This window comes from Anser anser (assembly GCF_964211835.1).
Source record: "Anser anser genome assembly, chromosome: 11".
NCBI classification, from domain to species: Eukaryota; Metazoa; Chordata; class Aves; order Anseriformes; family Anatidae; genus Anser; species Anser anser.
The window spans coordinates 17,286,479-17,294,518 of record NC_139732.1 but is presented as its reverse complement, the minus strand read 5'-3'; the positions used below and the strand labels follow the sequence as shown (position 1 = coordinate 17,294,518).

The window sequence follows — 8,040 nt, the reverse complement described above, 5'->3', positions numbered from 1 at the left end:
GAGCTGTTCCAGCCCAGATCATTTGCTTTTAACTATTAGAAGGTAGCAAAGCTGGCTCCTGTCAGGTATTGATTTCAGTGATTCTTAACTACTCTCGGGATATAGTTGTAGTTATGACACTTTCTCTTCATTTCCTGCTTATTGTCCCAGCAATTTTAACCCTGGCAGACAGCACTCCAGCACAACTCATCCCACTTTAATGTTTCACACAGACAGTTTTATTTCGGTTATTCATACAACTTGTCCAGTCAGTTAGTAGCATGCATATGTGAGACTTTTCAATATGCTATGATACCCTTAACACACTTTTGTTCAATGAAAATTCTGGATTTGCCCTTTACCCCTGGCTTTAATTTGGAATAACTTGAAAATTATCCCTGTTAACAGGATTCAGCTTTCACTAGTATTGTTATGACTACAGAAATCTCAGGATTTACACAGATTCTTTAATGATTCTTTACACTGATTCTTTAATGGAACCCAAGAAAATATTTGTGCAGATACGCTTTTTGTTAACTTTGTCATTCTAATGATGACTGCATTGATATGTGTAACCAGAGACCCAAATGGTTATTCACAGAAAGTCACTTCCTTTAAAATGAAATGGTGAGGACAAAGCCATTTGATAATCTGGTGTGCTATGATCTTGGAACTGGGGAGCAGACCCAGAAGGGAAGAAGTGGAAACGGATCTTTCAAGGCAAAAGCTGACACCAAAATCGATACCAGAGAGAACCCTCATTACAGCCACTGTCTAGTCGTTTCCCATTTGGCTTCAGGAAGCAAGCTTCAAAGACCACGTGTGCTATTTGAGTATCATACATTTGATTCTTTTCTGGAGGGTCTTTGTTGCTGCAGGTACAAGTGGACACTGGCCCTGGTAGTATCTAAAAGAATTGTCTGGGACCTCTGAAAAGTAACATGACTACAGATAGAATCAGTCCTGCCATACAACAGCGAGACAGACCACACTGCTAGGTTTATTTTCAGTGACTTATATCCACTCAGGTAGGATCTGCTATCAGCACCTCACAGCTCTATTTTTTCTCTCCCCGAAGAGATATTTCCTCTTTTACCTCAGCAGCAAAGTGCCGGTACACTGAACAATGTCCGTTCTTCACAGAAATGTTACAAAAATTATGTATGTATTCTCAAATACTTGAGTAATGTTTTCATTCCTTCATATCAGGAGTGACATCCCAGGCTGAATGAAGACACCAGCAGGTTTATAGCTGTATGAGTGTAGCAGTAACACACCAGCCTTAGGACTATCAATATAATGAATGACTTTGCCGAGGAAATGTCACTGGTGATGTCCAAGAGCACTGATACTTCATACAGGGAGAGCTTCTACTTTCAAGCACAGCCATTTGCCACAATGCACTTTCATGCCAGGGCTCAGCCTCTTTGCCAGATGAACATCAGAAGAGCTCTTGGGTTTTTCACACTTGTATTTCGTACACACACTGCAATCTAATTTCATGCAGCGTATGCAGTTCTACAAACTTCTAATTCATATCATGAATTACAATGCTTATAAGCATTTCTTTTCTTGCAAATACATATCAGAGTTTAGTTCTATTTGCAAAATTGCCATAAATGCCAGGTTGAATAAGCTTCTGCAGGGGTACTTTCACTCTGGGGAATCTCCTTCCACTTTGAAGAGGCTCTCCGTATGTCATCCTTTGTGGAGAGGCAGCACAAACCCTGGGCCCTTTCTAAGCATACTCCATATCTTACACGGTGCGCTAACCTTGAACTAGCCTTTTGCACAAATTTGTCCCAGTGAAGTTGCCATTCAGACTGACAGTGGAGCCAGAAGTGAAATATAAACTAGTAACATCTCATTTTACATATAAATAAGATACACGCTAGCACACTGTGTTTCTTAAACTAGCTTTTTAAAATGTGAATTTCTCGTTTGTTCTTAGCATTATCTACCAAAATTTTCTTTTTATTATTGACCGAGTACTTACTTTTAGAGAAAGATAATTTGATACAAAAACAAATAGGAGAATGGCTTTTGAGACTGTATTATTGTTTGTGAAGCTCCAGAACACAAAGTAACAAGAAGGAACTGTTTTAATTTGCAAAGAATTCCTTGAGTGATTACTTTGTTTTCCTGCAATTTAGATCTGCCAGCTTGGAAATGGCTATTTAAAGGTTTGTGGGGGTTGTCAGCATCATTTTAGAACTGCATAGTTTTATATTAGTGGAAGGTGCTTTCACAGTCAGCTTGTATCTTCACTATTTAAATCTCCTAGTTTTACTAGGCAACACACACACCTTGGGATATATTTTCCACTTGGCTGAGGCTTGAAATCCTTTTCTGGTGGCATAAGTTGCCCGGTAAAATGTGTGCCTATTAAATAAATTGCACCCACAGTTCAATGAATGGTGCAAAAATTTATATCCCTGAAGGTTTAAATAATAAAAAAAAAACACCTTTAAATACCAAGCTAGCTTATTGCTTTTGAAATTCATTCCAGTTCCCTGATGGATCACATTTTGACAAAATGGACTTTTTCATGCATATTTTTTAATTTTATTTTGCCAAAGTCCCATTTTCGACTGAAAACATATAAAGGGAAAATGGTCAAACTAGCTCTAGCTAGAACATTGCAATCAGAATGATAAGGCCAGCAGTCTGTTAATATCACCTCTAAGGACTAAATTTATTGGTGATGTTAAGGGATGAATTTAACACACCAAAAATGTAAGTCAGTATGATTATTATCTGTGGAGAAAGGATGTTTCTCATAAACGTAAAATGGCATGCATGTGTGAGGTGGATCCCATGGATTTCTGATGAACTGGAGGTGTTTATAAAATAGCCTCTATGAATATTCCTGTTTCATTTGTTTTTAATGGAAGATGAGACACCTCAGAAATCTTTCCATGCAAAGATTTCTGTATTGCCTGGGAACATTTTCACAGCCTTTGGCTGAAGGAACAGATTCCAAAACTTTTGGAGTCCATAGGCATATGAGCTTCCTGAATTATTCCAAGAAATCAGATTTCCTCAATATATTCATCCTCAGAATTTATTGGTTTAATTACTGGGTCAGCCATCCCTCTGTCCCATGTACAAAGAAGGATGTCTTGTTATCTGTATGTTTGTTTTCCAATGAAGTCACAGGTCTCCACTTTGTATAAGTAATGCTATGGAGCCATTTAGCAGGCTAGAGAGAATGTGTAAATTATATCATGGTTACCTATAATACAACAAACTGAGTATTGTTATAAAAATAAATTGTAGCCATTGTGTCTTACTAAAGCCGTAACAGAAGAAAATTAACATCAATAGGAACAATAATTTACACATGCCAGAGTTTTCTGAGTTAGATAACTTTAATTCTCTGGCAGGTAACACTGTCTGAACTGACTTCTGGTCATTTTCTTATGACTAATTTCTGCCATTGATACTTCCACTGGATGTCCTAAAAGAATGCCATGATGCATTTATATTCTTATAGATTGGCTACTGTCAAAAATAACATACCCAAAAAATACTAAAACACTGACTTTATCTTCAGCTCTGAAATTAACATGAGTCCAGAGGATTTTTCAAACCTGGTCTTGTGTTGGCCATATTGAATTACAGATGGTAATCCTATGTTATGTGACTGCACATCTCTGTGTGTGCTAGCCTGAGATTTTATGATACAGATGGCACCAGAACTGAGCTTGAAAACATAATATGTTTTAAACACAAACCTTCAGAGATGATCTCCTGGCATTGGATAAAGTTGAGAATGCACGCTTGATACCTGGCATTAGTTAAAAACAGCAGAAAAATTAACAAAGCTGGTAAACGTTTGGCTTCTGAGATAGCACGTCGGCCTAGAGCTAACATCATGAAAGCAGTTAGACACACAGGCAACTTTCCTTCAGGGCTCCCATTTATCAAAAGAAGTGTGGAGAAGAGCTCTTTACAAGAGGCTTAGGTTTAGCCCCTGTTTGATGGAGAGGACCTTGTAGCCAGGACGGATTCCCATCATTTCATCACTTGCATCTCCGAATGTTCATACACAATACACTGCCTGCTGTCACATAACTCAAAAGCAAAGAAATACTGGAAGGTAGAAACTCTTGTCCTGGTTGTGCTACAATGATGAGTTTGTTGTTTATTTTAGATTTTTAGATAAATTCAGAACATAAAATGCAACTTAAAATTGTTGCTTACACTTTTTTTTTTTTTTTTGGAACTAGGCTTAATCAGACTGAGTTTGGACTCAGATGGAAGCAAAATACACAGTACAAAGTTTTCCAGGGAGATCTATTCCTAAAAGATCTGTACCACATTTTACTGTAGCTGCTCTAGACATAATCCCTTGTCCAAAGGGAAGGTCATTTTATTGGAAGGATTGAAGGAAATTTTATTCCACTGGGCTGTTGTTAAAAGTGAAAAATAGTAAACAACATGAGATAGAGAAATAAAAAAACTAATACCCACCCAATGAAAAGTAGTAGTCTAAATGGCTTGACACTAGTCACTATTGACGTGTGGGTTTCAGTAAAACAAGAATATTGAATGTCATGTTGCCCAGCACTGCCCTGCACTAGAGTCTGGTCACAGTAACAAAATATCAGAGCTACCAAAATAAATCCAGGCCAGCACAGGGTTGAAACACAAGAAACTAGCCATTTGTTTTGCTTGCTTTGGCAGTAGATTGCTGTAATGCCTTCCACTGTCATCATCAGACACTGGACTAACATCTGTAGTGAATGCACCAGAAGAACAAGGAAAACAGGACCTTGCATATCGTTGTACAGAGATCAGTTCTGGACTTGTCACAATGCTAGCCCCGATGAAAAGGTGATCACCTACAGTTCCTAGGAGCACACCAAGGGAGAACAAAGAAAAGGGACAGAGCAGGTCCATTAACTCCAATTAATGTAATAAACCTCCCCTGAATTGTGTTCAATTTTAAGTCTAAGTGCGTATTATTTTCCCTTATCAGTCTTTCCTTCAAGCCATTAGGAGTCTGAGTTTTTCTTTCCCCACAAATGGAGATTCTACACAAATGTGGTCCCACAGCGGGAAACTATACAGTATAGTATGAAAGAACCTTTTATCAAACTTAAAAGGATTAATGCATTTCTTTCAGCAAAAGCTCTGCGTGTCTGCCAACTCAAGCAGTTTATAAAAGGACCAGGATTTTTGTTTAAAATGCAGGTAAAGCCCAATTATCCAACGTGAAATCTTGAGCTGTTGGTTTGGGATCCAAATTTTTCATGGGAGAAGCAGCCCTTTCAGCAAGATGTGCTGGAATACTGGTGCATGTATTTGTGGACAATGAGCCATGAGAAGAAGAGGAAGATTTAAGCGTTTAACATCTCGGGCTTAGTACTGTTTTCAGTTTTGGGGCCAGGGTAGCTTAACTGCAACAAAGCCTGTCATGATTTCGATTTTCATAACGAAAAGATTTGAACAGTTCCCCTTAGAAATTCTTTTAACAGCCATTTTTCGCTGTGCTTTTTAGAGCAGTAAAATGAAAATTAGTATCGATTTCTTGTCATTGTCACAGAACCACAACCCACAAAAGCATTAGGTGCTACAATGGTGGACATCACAGAGCTGAATGGCTAGGCATTCAAGCTCTAACAAATCCTCTTAGGATGGCTATAGGAGTTACCTCCCCAGTTGCACTCTCTGTTCCTCAGCCAGCGTTTACCACTCCCCCAGCGGAAGGAAATGTATGCCCAGCCGCCAGCCATTACAATGCAAAGTCTGACATTTTAGCATAAATCCACCTTTATGGCTATACAAACGAAGTGCTCTGACTCGGGAGTTTTGGTGATGGTTTAACACTAGTGTTTGCTTCACCTTTCAATACTGAAGGTGGCCCTTAAAGCAGAAGCAAATATATACCTTCTGCTCAGAGAAGGAGTTCCCAGGTCATTATACTAGCTTAAACTTCCAGTCAATGTAATATTCTGAATAACATATTGATGTTTTTTAACTTGGCTCTTAATAAAATTGAGGATTACATCACAATTGCATTAGAGAATTATAAGGATAAAGAACTGTAACCAGAGAGTTAAAATCCTGCATTGACATTGAATCTAAAATTAAAAACAAACAAGACAAATTGTAGCCTGAGCAGACTCCTACATAATTTGGAATTTCGATGCATTACTTCACTGTTAATCAAAGTCGCCTTTCTTTTAACCTTAACTGTTTGAATATCTCTCCTGCCTGAATGTCAATATGAAACAACAGTGAAGGTCAATGAAAGTACCTTGCCATTCACACCCTGTCCTTTATCAACACGTTGTACTTGTTGGGAGTCAGACAGATGAAACACTGAACAACATCAGCAAAACCTCCGTTTTTTAAATCACAGGATTTTTTTTTCAATATTTCAGTTAAATGTAGAGCTTGTTGACAGACTCCATAAACGACAGACACCTTGGTAAGTGTCAGAGGGAGGTGGGGAGCTGTGAGATGCCATTATGTGTAACTGAGCCAGAGGCCTGTGACATGGGTAAAAAGCAGACCTATTGTCTTCATGATGGAAAAAAGCATATTTGCCACCAAGAGGCATGTTATTGGTAAAGAAAATGAAAATAATGATGCAGATATTTGGAAAGTAAATTTCAAATACATAGGCAAAAAGCATTTATTGCTAGTATTCCAAGGGATGAGTATTACATTTCCACCGATGTCTATAAGATTTGATGATGCTCAGCAGTTGTGAATATCAGCCAACCATTGTGAATGCCAACCATAATACAGAGTACAAGAAGAGCCCAAGAGGTGGTTCTGCTGCTCTCTGCCTGTTTTCGTGATGGTATGTGGGGATAACACAGGTGCTGAAGATGGGTGGTTCTTCTCTTCAGGTGAACGTGACAAGGGGATATTCCTACTGGACTCAAGGGCAACACTAAGAGTTTCTGGACATTTTAAGACTGAACTAGAGAACCGTAGCATAGTGTTTATGCACAGAGTCAGTTTAGCTACTGTAAACTATGTTTCATGATTTTAATGGTGTCCCTGGGACACTGCTGCTTAAAATGTGCTTCTAATTTACATTATACATACCAGGAGACCAGATGCTTAGACACTCTCTTAGAGTGATGGTTATACCACGTTAAAACAAGCGGAAGACATTCAGTATCTTTCTGAAAGGCATTCAGCAACTAGCATCACTGAGCCCAAAAACAATTTTGGATGCTCATCAGCTAGGATTTCAGAAGTGGTGAATGGAAATCACTTCCCACTTCCCTTTGCCTTTTCAAAATCCTAGATTTCACAAGCAATGGCAGCATAAATCCAATTACAAAAACAAACAAACAAACGAACAACAACAACAAAAAAAAACACCAGACAGTCCAGCAGAATGAGACAAAACTTGGAGGTTTTTGTCTGTCAATGATTGACACATTTATCTTTAAAATCTTTCTGGGTCCAAACATGTTGATGGATCGCTCTATGTTTAGATATGCTTTCACTGTGATTTTGCCATCTGCCATGACCATAAAAGGAAACCTGAGAAAAACGGATACTGAAAATTGTGAAAAGATCTAATTATGGTACCTGGTTCTGCTGCATTTGTAAACTATAAAAAAACAGGAACAAGCACACTCAAATTTGAAAACCTTATCTGCAGAGAAGGCTTTTATACAGTGAGATCCTGTTTTAATTAAACCAACCTCCTCTGCTCCTGAACAGTCTGCATTCAGGGCCTCTTGAAAGAAGCATTTAGTCAATTAACTATTTTATTAACCAATTGATTTTTCCTGTTAGTCCTTAACTTCTTTGTACCTGTTAGGAATCGTTATGAAAGCTGAATAAATTGGTTTCTTTCATCTCTAAAAGGCAACAATAAATAATAAAACAGGTTGAACAAGTTTTCAGTGGGGAACCCAAATACGAATAAAAATACCTGCCGTGTATCATATAATATAAAATACTAACTGCTAGGAGCAGCACAGTATTTCAATAAATCACATTGTCACACTGACCTTTATTGATATACTGTTTCTCAACTTAAAGAATTGGCCCTGCTGCTTTGGAAGATCTTTTGCTGTGAAG

At 38.1% G+C, this 8,040-nt stretch overlaps 1 protein-coding gene across 2 annotated transcripts in view; it reads right to left on the bottom strand.

Annotated features, from left to right (window-relative positions):
- Positions 1-8,040, bottom strand: part of LOC310905284 (uncharacterized protein) — a 289,193-nt gene that overhangs the window by 211,176 nt on the left and 69,977 nt on the right. The window lies entirely within an intron of this gene.